At 37.1% G+C, this 15637-nt stretch overlaps 1 protein-coding gene across 1 annotated transcript in view; it reads left to right on the top strand.

The window, feature by feature from the left end:
• LRRIQ3 (leucine rich repeats and IQ motif containing 3) overlaps positions 1–15637 on the top strand; it is a 172677-nt gene that overhangs the window by 75696 nt on the left and 81344 nt on the right. The window lies entirely within an intron of this gene.

Below are 15637 nucleotides of genomic sequence, written 5' to 3'. Positions count from 1 at the left end.
AAGTGTGAGGCCTCGTTTTATTACTCTTTTTCAAGATTGATGTGGCTATTTGTGGGCTTTTATGGTTCCAATATAATTTTTTTTGTATTTTTGTAAAAAATTCATTGGTATATTGATAAGGACTATATCTCTAGATCGCTTTGGACATTTTAATATTAATCTTCCAGCCCATAAACACATATTGGTTTTCCATTTGTTTGTGTCTTCTTTAGGTTCTTCCATCAGTGTTTCTTTTTTTTTTTAAACTAATGATTTTATTCTTTTAAATTTTCTTTAAATTCTAGTCAGTTAACATACACTTTAATACTAGTTTCAGGTGTATAACATAGTGATTCAACACTTCCATACAATGGCCAGTGCTCATCACAAGTGTGCTCCCCAACACCTATTTAACCTATCCCCCCCCACCCCCCACCTACCTCCCCTCTGGTAACCATCAAGTCGTTCTCTATGCTCAAGAGTCTGTTGTGGTTTTTTTGCCTCTTTTATTCTCCCTTTGCTTGTTTTTGTTTTTTTTTTTTAAGATTTTATTTTATTTATTTGACAGAGACAGCCAGCGAGAGAGGGAACACAAGCAGGGGGAGTGGGAGAGGAAGAAGCAGGCTCCTAGCCGAGGAGCCTGATGTGGGGCTTGATCCCAGAAGGCTGGGATCACGCCCTGAGCCGAAGGCAGACGCTTAACGACTGTGCCACCCAGGCGCCCCTGCTTGTTTTGTTTCTTATATTCCACATATGAGTGAAATCATTGTCATTAGTGTGTAGAAACATTGATTTTTTTATGTTGATTTTGTATCCTGCAACTTTACTGAATGTGTTTATTCTGACTTTTTTTTAAAGAGTCTTTAGGATGTTTTATATCTAAGATCATATCATCTGAGAAAAGGGGCAGTTTTACTTCTTTGATTCTAATTAGGATCTTGGCTCCAGATGTCCATTTTCTTTCCTAGATTTAGGAAGTTTTCAGCCATTATTTCTTTGAGCACACTTTCTGGTCTGTTATCTCTCTCTTCTTCGTCTGGGACCTCTGCAATGCATCTGTTAGTCTGTTTATTAGTACTCCGTTGTCCCTGAAGCTTTCTTCACTCTTTTTCATTCTTTTTGTTTTTGTTCCTCTTTCTAAATTACTTTCAATGAGTTTTCTGATCTTGTCTTCTGCTGGATGTAGTCTATTTTTGAACCACTCTAGTAAATTTTTTTCAGTTCAGTGTTTGTGTTCTTGAGCTCCATGATTTATGTTTGGTGCTTTTTTTCCTTTTTTTTCCTATCTCTATGTTAAAATTCTCATTCTGCTCCTGCATTGTTCTTTTGTCCTCAGTGAACATCTTTATGACATTTATCTTGAATTCTGCATCAGGTAGTTTATATAACTCTTTTCATTATGGTCAGTTTCTGGAGATTTATATTTTTCCTTTGTTTGAAGCATCTTTACCTGATTCTTCATTTTCCTTGACTGTGTGTTGCTTTCTGCACTTTTAACGAAGCAGGCACATCTCCCTGTTATTATGGAGTAGCCTCATACGGAAGAGTACCTCCATCAATCAGCCTGGCAGAGTTTCTGGTGGCCTCTCAAAGCTTCATAATAATTCAGCCTGCTTTCTGTGTTCTCTGTATTCCCCTAGGTGTCTAGGGTATGCTCGGTCCCATTAGTGTACTGAAACAAGTGCAACTGAAGCCAGTTCCTCAGACAACTTCAGAAAAGTTCTGTCATTAGATGTACAACACTTTCCCTCTCCAGAGAAGCTGAGAGCTAAAGATTTTGTTTACTTGCTTTGTGTAGACATGGAACAGGGGACATATGCTGACTGCCAACCCAAATCTTTGTCTGTTCTCACAGTCCCCAGGCAGCAAGGTGATGCCAGATCTTGTCAGCACTTGAATATAGGCAAGTCAGAAACCAGTTCTTTGGGCAGCCCCAAGAAAAGTTGTGGCATTGTAGGCAACTGTGGTTTCCCTCTGCTTACTTTGTGCTGAGCTAGGGAGATGAAATTAAGGAACTTACCAGCCCAAGCCACTGCTTCCGTTCTCCTCCAGGTGGCTAGACTCCTAGACAGGCAAAACAGAAGTCAGTCCTTTGGAGAGTCCCATCTGAAAACTTGAGAACACTGGGCAATGTGAACTTCGCCTGGGAGAAGCTGGGAGCTATAGCTTCTCTTGCTAGTCATATTATGTTATGCCATGAGTGGTTTTAAAAAAGAATATATATTAAAAATTAAAATTATATGTAAAATGGGTATGCATATTTAATAATTTAAAATATCAATAACAAAAAAATAAAATATCAAGAACATAAGATGATTTGAAATAAACCTAAATATTAACAATGTTCACAGATACATCTCATGTCTTTTTGTTCTTCTCCCCCTGCATTACTACTTTTTTGCATTAAGTGAATATTTTATAGGGTAACATTTAATTCCTTTAATGATGTTTTAATTGTATGTATTTAGTTACTGTTTTTCTTCCCCATTCCTTTAATGATGTTTTAATTGTAGATAGTTATTGTTTTTCTGCCCTCCTGGGCTTAAAATATATACCTTTATTTAATTACTTCAGATATATACAGACTTGTCTAGTGAGATATAAAATGTTATTTATATATATTTCCTTTTCTTTTTCATGCTATTTTATATCTATGTATGTTACAAACCCAACAGTACATTATTATAACTATCAATTTATAAAATGTGTTGTACTTTAAAGGAGCTAAGTGAAGAAAGAACAGCAAGTATATATTCATTGAATTTGTTATAATAACAGTGCTATTTATCACATTTCTAGTTCCCTTCATTTTTTTCTATAGATTCCAGTTAGTATCTGTTTGAGAAGAATTGTTGTTGATTCTTTCTTTAAATGTTTGATAAAATTCACCAAGGAAGACATCTGGTTGTGGTCTTTTCTTCTTTGGGAGATTTTTGATTACTGATTATATCTTGTTATTAGTGATTCATCTATTCAGACTTTCTATATCTTCCTGATTGAGTCTTGGTAGTTTGTAGATATCTAAGAATTTCTCCATTTCTTCCAGGTTATCCACCTAGTTGGCAAATAGTTATTCATGTAGTCTCTTATAACCCTTTTAGTATTTCTGTGGTATCAGTTTTAATGTCCTTTTTTACATTTATACTTTTGTTGATTTGGGTCCTCTCTCTTTTTTCCTTGTTTTTTTCTAGCTAGAGATTTGTCAATTTTATTTACCTTTTCAAGTAACCAACTCTGAGTTTGGTTATTTTTTCTATTGTTTTCCTGTTCTCTATTTCTTTTATTTCTGTTCTAATCTTTATTATTTTTACCCTTCTGTTAACTATGTGTTCAGTTTGCTGTTCTTTTGTAGTTCCTTAAGATGTAGAGTTAGGTAATTTATTAGAGACTTTCTTGCTTCTTAATATAGGCATTCATTACTGTTAGCTACCCTCCTAGTATTGCTTTTGCTGCATCCCATAAGTTTTGGTATGTTGTGTTTCCATTTTGATTTATCATAAGATACTTTAAAATTTTCCCTTCAACTTTTTCTTCAAACCATTGGTTGTTTGGGAGAGTGCTATTTAATTTCCATATACTTACAAATTTTCTACTTGTCCTTTTGTTACTGATTTCTGGTTATACCATTGTGGTGAAAGTAGCTCCTTGGTATGATTTCAGTCTTCTTGAAGTTACTAAGACTTGTTCTGTGGTGTAACATATGATCTATCCTGAAAATGTTTTTTGTGCACGAGAGACGAATGTGTATTCAACTGTTGTCAAATAGAATATTCTGTATTTGTCTGTTAAGTCCATTTAGTCTCTAATGTTGTTCAAATCCAGTTTCCTTACTGATTCTCTATTTGAATTGATCTATCCATTGTTGAGAGTGGAGTATTAAAGTCACCAACTACTATCGTAATGCTGTTTATCTCTTTTTTAAACTCCATTTGTTTTTGCTTTATGTATTTAGGTGCTTCAGTTTGGGGCAATGTTTAAAATTGACATAACTTTTTTATGTATTGATTCCTTTATCATTATATAATGACCTTATTTGTCTTTTTATACCATTTTTAGATTAAAGACTATTTTGTCTGATATAGGTATAGTTACCCTTTTTTGTTGTTACCATTTGCTTGAAATATCTTTTCTCTCAGGATATGTATGTGTTTAAGGCTGAAGTGAGTCTCTTGTAGGCAGCATATTGTTAGATCTTGTTTTTAGCCATTCTATATCTTTTGATTGCAAGATTTAATCCAGTTATGTTAAAGTAATTATTGATAAGGACTTACTACTGCCGTTTTGTTGTTTTATAAATCCATTGTTCCTTGTTTCTTACTTTTCGTCTTTTTTGGGTTTTGGTGTCTTTTCATGTCAGTGTGATCTGATTTCTTTATCATGTTCTCTATTATGGTTACTACAGTTATTTCCCTTGTAGTTACCATGAAGCGTACATAAGATATCTTAAAATTATAACATCTTGTTTTAAACTAATAACAACTTAACCTCAATAGAATTCCTGAGCTTTATACTTTTAATTTTCCTCTCCCTCACATTTATATTATTGATGTTACAATTTATGTGTATTTAAATTGTGCAGCTAATAATAATTTTGCAGTATGGTTACTTTTACTATGTTTGTCTTTTTAACTTTTAAACTGGAGTTGTAAATGAATTTGGCACCACCATTAGCATATTATTAACCAAGACCCATGTCAAGGAGATGGCCACTTGTTTTCTTCTAGGAATTTTATGGTTTCAGGTCTTAATATTCAAGTCTTTACTCCATTTTGAGTTAATTTTTACATATGGTATGAAATAGTGGTCCAATTTCATTCTTTTCCATGTCGCTGTTCAGTTTTCCTAGCATTTATTGGGGATACTGTTTCTTCCCCCATTGTATATTCTTGGCTACTTTGTCATAAAGTATCATATATGCTGAGATTATTTTTGGGATCTCTATTCTGTTCCATCAACCTATGTGTCTATTTAATGTCAATACCATACTGTTTTGATCACTATAGCTCTATAATATAGTTTGAAATCAGGGATCATGATGCCTCCAGCTTTGTTCTCTCTCAAGATTGCTTTGGCTATTTGGGGTCTTTTGTAGTTTCACCCAAACTTTAGAATTGTTTCTTCTAGTTCTGACATTGATATTTTGATAGGGATTGCATTGAATATATAGATTGTTTTGGGTGGTATGGACATTTTAACAATATTAATCATTCTACTCCAAGAGCACAGAGTATCTTTCCATTTCTTTGAGTATTTTACATTTTCTTTCATTAATGTCTTATACTTTTAGTGTGCTGGTTTTCCCCTTCTTGATTAAGCTTATGCCTATTTTATTTTTTCTGATGTGATTGTAAGTAGGATTGTTGTCTTGATTTTGCTTTCTGATAGTTTGTTATTATTGTATTGAAACAACAGGTTTTTGTATGTGGGTCTTGTATCTTGTAACTTTACTGAATTCATTTATTAGTTGAGATAGTTTTTTGATGGAGTCTTTAGGGTTTTCTGTATATAATATAATGCCATATACAAACAGTGACAGTTTTACTTCCTCCTTTCCAGTTCGAATACCTTTTTGTGTCTTTTTCTTGCCTAACTGCTCTGGGTAAGCCTTCCAATACTATCTTGAATGAAAGTGGCAAGAGTGGGAGTCTTTGTCATGTTCCCGATCTTAGAGGAAAAGCTCTCAGCTTTTCAACATTGAATATGATGTTAGCTGTAGGCTTGTCATATCTGGCCCTTGTTGTAATGAGATATATTTCCTTTTTACACACTCTATTGAGAAATTTTATCATAAATGGATATTGAGTTTTGTGAAATGCTTTTTTGTCCTGTATCTATTGAAATGATCATATGAATTTTAGCCTTTGTTTTGTTAATGTGGTATATCATGTTGATTGATTGCAAATGTTAAACTATCTTTACAACCCTGGAATACATCCCACTTCATTGTGGTGTACAATACTCTTAACGTATTGTTGAATTCAGTTCGCTAATAATTGGTTGAGGATTTGGGATATTGGCCTATAATTTTTTTTTTCTTGTGATGTCCTTGTCTGGTGTTGATATCAGGATAATGCTGGCCTTATTTATAAATAGAGTTTGGAAGTGTTTTTTCTTCTATTTTTTGGAAGAGTTCGAGATGGATTGGTATTAATTCTACTTTAAATGTTTGGCAGAAGTTGCCAGTGAAGCCATCTGGTCCTGACCTTTGTTTGTAGGGAGCTTTAAAATTACTGATTCATTCTACCTACTAGTAATTGGGCTGTTCAGATTTTCTGTTTCTTCAGGATTCAGCCATGGACAGTTGTATGTTTCTTTGAATGTATCCATTTCTTTTTGGTTTACCTATTTGTTAGCCTTTAACTGTTTATAACAGTCTCACAATTTTTAGTATATCTGTAGTATCATTTGTAACATCTCCTCTTTCATTTCTCATTTTATTTGATGAGACTTTTTTTCTTAATGAGTCTACCTAAAGTTTTGTCAGTTTTGTTCATCTCTCCAGAGAGATAGCTCTTGGTTTCATTGATCCTTTCTATTGTGCTTTTAGTCCGTATTTCATTTATTTCTACTTTGATCTTTGTTATTTCCTTCCTTCTATTTGGGATTCATTTGTACTTATTTTTCTAGTTCCTTGAGATGTATGGTTAGTTTATTTGAGATTTTTCTTGTTTTCTGAGGTAGGCATTTATTGTTATGAACTTCTTTCTTAGAACTGCTTTTGCTCTATCCCATAAGTATTAGTATATCATATTTCCGTTTTATTTTGTCTCCAGATATTTTTATCTTATTTTTTTATTTCTGCATTGACTCATTGTTCAACAGCATGTTGTTTAGTGTCCACATATTTGTGAATTTCCCAGTTTTCTTTTTATAGTTTATTTCTAGTTTTATGCCATTGTAGTTGGAAAAGATAATTGATATGATTTCAATCTTTCAAATTTGTTGTGACTCCTTTGGTGGCCTAATATCTGATCTATTCTGGAGAATATTCTATGTGCATTTAAGAAAAATGTGTATTGAACTTCTTTTGGATGAAATGTTCTGTATACATCTGTTCATCTGGCCTAACATTTTATTTAAGATTGATGCTTTCTTATTGATTTTCTATCTGGATGATTTATCTGTTGATGTAACTGAGGTTTTAAAGTCCCCTACTATCGTTGTTTCACTATGTCTCCCTTTAGGTCTGTTAATATGTGTTTTATGTTTAGATTATCTTATGTTGGGTATATAAATGTTTACACATGATATATCCTCTTGTTGGATTGACTTCTTTATCACTATGGAATGCCCTTCTTTATGTCTCACTACAGCGTTTGTTTTAAAGTCTCTTTTGAAAAACAACAACAGCAAGCAAACAAAATCTCTTTTGTCTGATATAAATATAGTTTCCCCAGCTTTCTCCTGGTTTTCATTTGCATAGAATATCTTTTTCATGCCCTCACTTTCAATCTTGCATCATCTGAAATGGATCTCTTGTAGGCGGCATATAGATTAGCAGAATGGCCTTTTTTTTTTTTTAAAGACCATTCTATGTCTTTTGGAGAATTTAATGCATTTGCATTTAAATTGATTATTGATAGTTATGTACTTACTGACATTTTGTTAATTGTTTTAGTTTTTTTTATTTTGTTTTGTAGTTCTGTTTCTTCTTCTCTTGCTCTCTTTGTCGTGTGATGACTTTCTTTTGTGATATGCTTAGATTTCTTTCTCATTATCTTTTGTTTATCTACTATAGGTATTTGCTTGGTGGTTACCATGAGGCTTAAATATAACAACTTATAATAACTTATTATAAGTTGATAACTTAAATTTCAAAGCATTTTAAATCCCTACATTTTACCCTCCCCCCAACACTTTGTTTTTGTTGTCACATTTTGCATTTTTATCTTGTTCATTCCTTAACTAATTAATATAGTGACCATTATTTTTACTTCTTTTATCTTTTAACCTTCATACTAGCTGTATAAGTGATCAATCTGCTACCTTTACTATATATCTACCTTCGACACTGAGAACTGTCCTTTTATGTTTTTGTTGTTTTATTGTTGTTAATTAATGTCCTTTCTTTTCAGCTTAAAGAAGTACCTTTAAAATTTTTTGTAAGGCAAGTTTAGTGGTGATAGACTCCTTTAGTCTTTGCTTCTCTAGGAAATTCTCTATTTCTCTTCTAATTCTGAATGATACGTGCTGCTGGGTAGAGTATTGTGGTTGAGAATTTTCTGCTTTTAGCACTTTGAATATATTATACCTCTCCTTCTGGCTTGTAAAGTTTCTGCTGAAAAATCTGCTGATAGTGTTATGAGGCCTCCTTTATACATGCCAGGTTGTTTTTCTTTTGCTGCTTTTAAAATTCTTTTCTTGTTTTTAACCTTGACAGTTTTATTATAATGTGTCTTGGTGTAGGTCTCTGATTTCATCTTAGTTGGAAATCTCTGTGGGTCCTGGATCTGGATATTTGTTTCTTTCTCCAGATTAGGCAAATTTCAACCATTATTTCTTCAAATATCATTTCACCCCTTACTTTCGCCCTTCTTGTGAGATTTCTATAATACAAATGTTTGTCTGCTTGACATTGTCCCATATATTCATTAATCTGTATTTACTTTTTTTCATTTTCTTTCTTTTTGCTTCTCTGATTGGATGAGATCCTCTGCCCTGTGTTTGAGTTCATCGATCCTTTCTTCTGCTTCTTTTAGTCTGTTGTGGAATCCCTCTAGTGTACTTTTCAGTGTAGTTATTGATTTCTTCTGATTGGAATGTTCTTACATATTCTCTCTATTTGTTGAAGTTCTCACTGTGTTAATCATTTTACTCCTGAGTTTAATGAGCATCTTTGTGACAAATTTTCGAACTCCCATTAGGTAAATTACTTATCTCCATTTTATTAAAGTTTCCTCCCCTGACCCCCACACTGGGGTTTTATCTTATTCTTTTATTTGGAATGTATTCCTCTGTTTCTGCCTTTTGCTTGACTCTCTGTGTTGCTTTCTATATATTATATGAAATAGCTAACTCTCTTATTCTTGAAGGATTGGTCTCACCTGGGAGATGAACCTTATTTTCCAATGCTGCCCTAGCTCTTGGTTGTCTTTCAAACCTTTGTGATTGTCCAAAGAGCCTATTTTATTTTTATTAGCTCCCTGTAATTGAAAATGTGCCAAGACCAGTCCGAGCCTCAAAAGGGAGGATTTCATCCAATACCTAGATTCAGGTTGATTGGAAGCCAGACCCTGAAGTCGTAGCTTTTAGAGTGCAAATACATACTGTCCTGTAGGGCTGCAATCATAAAACCCTATTGGGTCCTTGAGCCAGGTGATCTGGATATGTCCCCTGGGTAGCATTGGCAATAATATTGGCTCCAAATGAGTGTATAAGCTCCTTTCTGGGAAATACCTGTGAGTTGTAGTGAGTCAGAGGGAAAACGCAAAGATGGCATACCCCAGCCTATATTCCCTAAGAGTACTTCCATGACGTTTAGATGTATGCCAAGCCTGTAGTCTGCCCCTATGTCTGAAATTCCAAGACTAGCAAGTAGGTTTCTTTCACAGAAAGTCTGGGGATGTGTTTCTGTCTATTGTCTGTGTAGTGTCCTGTGGGTGGTAATCTGCCAAGAACTGTCTCTCTGATTGTTACAGTCCTGTGCGACCCAGAAACACAAGCTCCTCCTCCCCCCCAACCCCCCCCACCCCAGCCTGGGCAGCAGCCATAAAAACCAGGGTACTATCAGGTAAGAGACTTGTACAAGGAATTTCTTTGAGAGATGGCAGTGCTCTCAGAGAACATGGTGGAGGGAGAGGGTGTTAAATTAGTGCCCACCCTCCAAGGTTTCAGGAAATGTTTATAGTTAGTCCTCAGATGTACGTTTACCCCTCAGGGTGAAGCTATAGTCTGAAGCTAATAGGTCTCTTTAACAGAAAGATTGAGTTCCTGTATCTGTATCTGTTGCTTTGTGCTATGACCTGGGCATGGTAGCTGTCTAAGAACTTTGTCTCTGTTAGTTACATTCCTGTGGGACCCATGAGGAGTATAAGCCTTACTGGTTACCAGAGCCAGTCAATATAGAGCTGTCCCCTGACAACAGCTGCAAAAATCTGGGTACCAGAAAAGGGTATAAATACCTTTCAGGATGATACTTAACTAGCTGGACTGAAGCAGAGGGAGAGTGCAAAGATTATATGCACTGGCCTTAGTTCTCTGAGAACACTTCCATAGGTTCTTATAATTGTGCCAAACCAGAAACCTGCCACTTAGGCCAAATCTCCTAGGGAAGGAAATGGCCTCTTTTTCAGAAAGATGGGCAGTGTGTTTCAATTTGCTGTTTAGTGCTCTGGGTTTTGTAGTCTGCCAAGAACGTTCTCGCCAATTGTTACAGTCCTATGGGACCCAAGAACTCAAGTGCCCCTTTGTCTCCATAACCAGGTGATTAAAGGAAGCTGTAAAAACCAGGTCACTGATATAAAAACTGGGGCACCAGATATGTGTAGAAGCTCCCCTCTGGAATATACTGGTGTTCTGGAAGGCAGTAGAGGGAAAGTGCAAAGATGGCATCTACCAAAAAAAGAAAGAAATAGAAAGGAAGAAGGAGAAGGAAGAAGGAAGAAGAAAAGAAAGGGGGAAACAAAGATGTCATCTACTGGCTTTGGCAAGGCAGGAAAGTGCCCATTAGCTAGAGCGTAATTGTGACACCCATAGGAGAGGGGGGAGAAGATGATACCTTCCAGGTTTAGCAAGACAAGGGGAGAGCAGGAAGATGTCACCCACTCCTCTGATTCTGTAGGATAATCTAGTAGGTCTCTGCCCCCCACACCAATGCTTTAGAATTAGGAAATGAGTCCTTCACCAAAAGTCTGGGTAGTTTTTAAAGGACTACTTCTGCTTTGGGCCCTGGGTGGGTGAGTCTGCATGTAGGCCCTTTAAGAGCTAAATTGTTTGTCTGATAGTTCATAGATCTCAATTTCTTTAGGGCCAGTTATTGGAGCTTTATTAGTTTCCGTGTTATATTTACTTAATTTTTGTCATCTTTCATTACATTGGTATCTGCACATTTGGTTAAACAGTCTCCTTTTCCAGACTTTATAGGTTCACTTTGACAGAGATATTTCTCCAGACAGCTCAGTTTGGGTATCCGGATACGTCTGCTGATAATGTCCTTGGGCAGGTGGTGCCTGCTATTAGGGTCTATTTTTGGTGGGGCAGCTGTTTCATCTCTGAGGGTGTACCACTGGCTGAGAAGAGCTAGATAGGACTGCTGGCATGTTTTCTCACTTGGCTTGCCTAGGTGAGATTGTAGTGTGAGCTCTGTGGTTGCCTGGATCAGCCTCTGGTTAGATTTATTGGATGGTTGGGATTCGGTAGTACACTCCAAAGTATACTAAAGTATACTTTAGTAGATGAAGCTTTGAATGAGTTTCTTTGCCCTAGCAGGACAGTAGCACAGAAATCAGGGCTTGCACATCTCATTATTTGTGTGACTGAATATCCTAGTCACGTGGGGCCACAAGTTTTGCTCTGCAGACAGGGAAAGCCATGGGCTGTGCTCTCCGTTCAAATGCCACTATGAGCAGAGCTATTGGATGGGCTACAGAATTTCTTGTGTGCTCTGGTAAGATTCTCAGGTTGGGCAGGCTGAAGCCAATATTCAGCAATGAATACAAATTAGTTTCCTTGCCTAGGTGCAGTGAGAGAAGCAGTTCCAAGGCCAGTAAGGCTCTTTGTTTGTGGCCTTGACTCAAACTGCCCCAGGATGCAAGTTTCCCGGCTGAGCAGGACCACTGGCTTTCCTCTGGGGGCAATCAGCTCTACCTGCCTGCCACTTGTTTTTGCTGGGTCACACAGCAGCTTCTGGGTATTCTCACCAGCCCTTTCTGTCAGACGGAACCAGGGATCATGCTCTGCAGCAGGTGGGGCTATGACTCAGCTCTCCTGGGGATGGACCACTTTAGACAACTCCCAAGTTTTCCTAAACAGGTTCTTCCAGTGGGAGGGACCAGGAGCTATAGTGAGCAGTGGTGAAGCTATGACTTAACTCCCTTGACTGGGCAAAGCAGGGGAAACCCTCTAAACCAGGTGCTAAATTTGCTTTGGGGGTGATCACCTCTCCCACCTTCCTCTTAGTGTGAGTACTGCTGGTGTTACCTTCCTGTCAAATGATGCCAGGAGCCAGGCTTTAAAGTGGTAGGGGTATGACTTAGCTCCTGGGCAGCGACATATCAGGCTCCAGGGCCAGCAAATCTCTTTGTTTGGCTGTGTGAATCAGGCAGACCCTGTAGCCTGCCAAGTTCCTTGATCATATTGTGCCATTGATTTGATTCTGCAAATGAACAGAAACACTGTTTGGGACTACTGCGTGAGCTCTGCAGGCAGGAATTCAGTCTGCTGCGATCCCAGTGCTGGTCCCACCCTGCTTTGTCACAATCGGATTCCCAGTAGTTGAGTACCACAGATTCCTCTATAATCCCCATAGGGTGAGACCAGAGTAGGGGCTTCCACAAAATGACCCACAACACTGCAGGAGCTGGATATCACCCCTGGATTCTCTTTTCCCTCTGGAAGAGCTATAGGCTCAGGGGAGACCTCTCAGTGTGGTGCTGCACTGGCCTGAAGGAGGAGGATTGCTGTTCACATGTAGCCACTCCTTTTATCCTTTTACTACATAATGTCTTGGTCTCTGTGGTGCATTGGGGGGTGTGCTTCAGCCTTACTTCTATGTTCTAGGATTCTCTCAATGGTGTTCTGTCCATGAATGGTTGTTAGTCGTTCTTATGTGGGAGAGCAAAGTCAGGAATATGTCACCATTTTAGAGATGTTACCTCTTCTCACTTTCAGTTTCAAAAGATGGTTTTGATGAATATAAAATTCTTGGTTGAAAGGTTTTCCCCCCACTTTTTAGTATTTTGACTATGTCATACTACTGCCTGCTGACCTCTGTTGTTTCTTGTGAGAAGTCTGCCATTAATCTTATTTGGGTTCCCTTGTGCATGACTACACCTTTTTCTTCTGCTGTTTTCAGGATATTCCCTTTGATTTTGGATTTCAAACATTTTTTCTATAGATTTTATTTACTTATTTGAGAGAGAGAGGGAGAGCACACAGAGAGTGAGAGGGAGAAGCATGAAGCGGGGCTCGATCCCAGGACCCTGAGCTAAAGGCAGACACTTAACCAACTGAGCCACCCAGGTGCCCCTGGATTTCAACTATTTTGCTATGATGTGTCTGGATGTGTTTTTTATGTGTTTATTTTACTTACAGTTTTTTTCATCAGATTTCAGAGTGTTTTAACACTTCTAATATGTTTCTCTGTCTCTTTCCTCTCTCTCCTCTTCTCTGGTAAGTCCCATTATTCATATGATGGTGGAGTTAATTGTATCCTGCATTTTTTGTGGGTTTGTTCATTTGTCTTCATTATTTTCTGTTTATCAGCATAATCTTTATAAATCTCTTCAAGTTTTCTGATTTTTTTCTTCTTCCAATTCAAATCTATTGTTGCACTACTCTAGCAAAATTTTCATTTCACTTACTATACTTTTCAACTACAGAATTTTCGTTTGGTTCTGTTTTATAATTTCTGTGTCTTTATTGATAATTTCTATTAGAAAAAAACCTTGCCTTTATACCTTTCTATACTTATTTGAGGCTTATTTCCTTTGAACATATTTATAATAGTTGCCTTGAAGTGTTTGTTTATGTCTGTGATTTGAGCCCTTTCAAAGGTAGTACCAAAGTCCTACTCTTTGCTTATACTTTTGTTTTTCTTTGCTTGTCTCATAATTTTTTGTTGAAAACTGGACATTTTAAATAGTATATTGTAACCACCCTTGATCGATGTCCTTACCCAGGACTTGTTTATTAGTTTAATAACTTGGCTAGACTATTTTAGTAAACTTTATTTCCCCTGCTCTGGGTAGCCTCTGATATTGCTCCTTAGAGGGCAAACCTTTAGACAGGTGCAGTCACCCTTGGAATGACAGTGATTTTAGCAGGGCTCTCTTTGAGTTTCTCTGTTTCTGATTTCTTTACTAAGCTATTCCGAACTCCTTTGATAGCACACCTATTATTAGCTTTCACTAATTTTCAGCTGACTATTGTTTTCAACAATTCCCTGGGAAATAAGTTGCTCCACAGTGTGATCTTTTAAAACCGGGCTCTTTACAAAAGTAATCTTTGAGGCAGTTTCTGGAGTTTGTTCAGATCTCAGAAGGGCTCTTCGTAGCTGTCTTCTCCTGGTTCTCTCTGGTAAACCTCAAATTGATTTACAGTTTAGCTTTCTACTCTCTTAGAGCTACCCTTCTCCTTTTAAGTGTTTATCACTTTCTGAGGTCAAGGGCTATCAGGGTTCCAGTATTCTCTACCTATTGCACCTGGGTTAGAGCTTCTGCCTTAAGAGTTCTGAGAGGAGAAAGAGAGCCCAAGTTCTCTCAGACGTTCTTGCTTGAAATAGATTCTCTAAAACATGGACCCAGGCTAGGGTATTTCTTACAGTGATACTGTCGCCCTCGACTAGAACCAGGTAGGGAAGGGATCCTGTGTTTTCTTGGTTTCTCTTTTTTGGAGTGGAATTTCTATTAGTCTGAACTTGGGGCAGGGGAGAGAGAGAGAAAAGAGAGGGTAAGTTGTTTCAACAGTGAGACACTGTTTTTACTGATTTATAATAGATTTTATTGAATAAATATTTGTTTATTTGCTGTATGCCCTTTAAACAATTTCCAGATATTTTAAATGGTTGTTTCACTGGGGAGAGGATCCACAGAACTCCTCACAACTGTATCACAGAAATTGTCTCCCCAGTGTGATTCTATTCAAAGCTACTCTTTTTTCTCAAAACTCAACAATGCTTGTCCATCCCAGTGACCTGCTCTTTGTTTTTCAAACATGTCAAGTATATTCTTGCCTCCTTAAGCATACTTCTGACAGGCTTTTTGTCCTGCTGTTTGCTCTACTAGAATTTTTGTTTGTTTGTTTCTTGAGATTCCCACCACATCTTGTTCCTTCTCAGTATTACTGTCCCAGTCCAGATTATGTGAAAAGCAATTTGCTCCTATCTCTAGTGTTTTATTTCTATATTATCTATCTCTACTTATTATTATTTTTTTTTTTAGATTTTGTTTATTTGAGAGAGAGACAGAGCTGGCAACAGAGATAGTGAAAGAGAGCACAAGAGCAGGGAGGAGAGGGAGAAGCAGGCTCCCCGCTGAGCAGGTCCATCCCGGGACCCTGGGATCCTGACCTGAGTCAAAAGTAGATGCTTAACCGACTGAGCCACCCAGGTACCCCTATCTATCTCTACTTATAAGAAAATATAAGCTTCATGTTATTAGGGATTTTCTTCTCTTCACAGAGCACATATTGGTCACTTTCAGAATAATACTTTTTCTTTGAAAATCCCTTTTTTTTCTTCTTTTGGCAGTTTTATTGGTAGCCGTGTGTGTTCATCTGGCTGTATTTTTGTTACATTTGTAAGTGAATAAGTAATAAGTACAACTGCAGCTTAAAGTGCCTAAATGATAATTGCATCCTCTTTGTCTTCATGTTTTTCCCTTCTGATGGGCTGAAATGCATCAGTTATATGGGTTGCTGACAGTATGTCTGAAAATGGTGAGGCAGGATTTAATGACTTTAGAGAGCAGAGCTGCCCCACTGGTCATCATGAAAGAAAAAT

The sequence above is a fragment of the Ursus americanus genome, chromosome 12 (assembly GCF_024610735.1).
Source record: "Ursus americanus isolate L20-20 chromosome 12, mUrsAme1.1.p, whole genome shotgun sequence".
NCBI lineage: Eukaryota > Metazoa > Chordata > Mammalia > Carnivora > Ursidae > Ursus > Ursus americanus.
The sequence above is the reverse complement of the archived record's forward strand: the minus strand, read 5'-3'. Positions and strand labels throughout refer to the sequence as shown.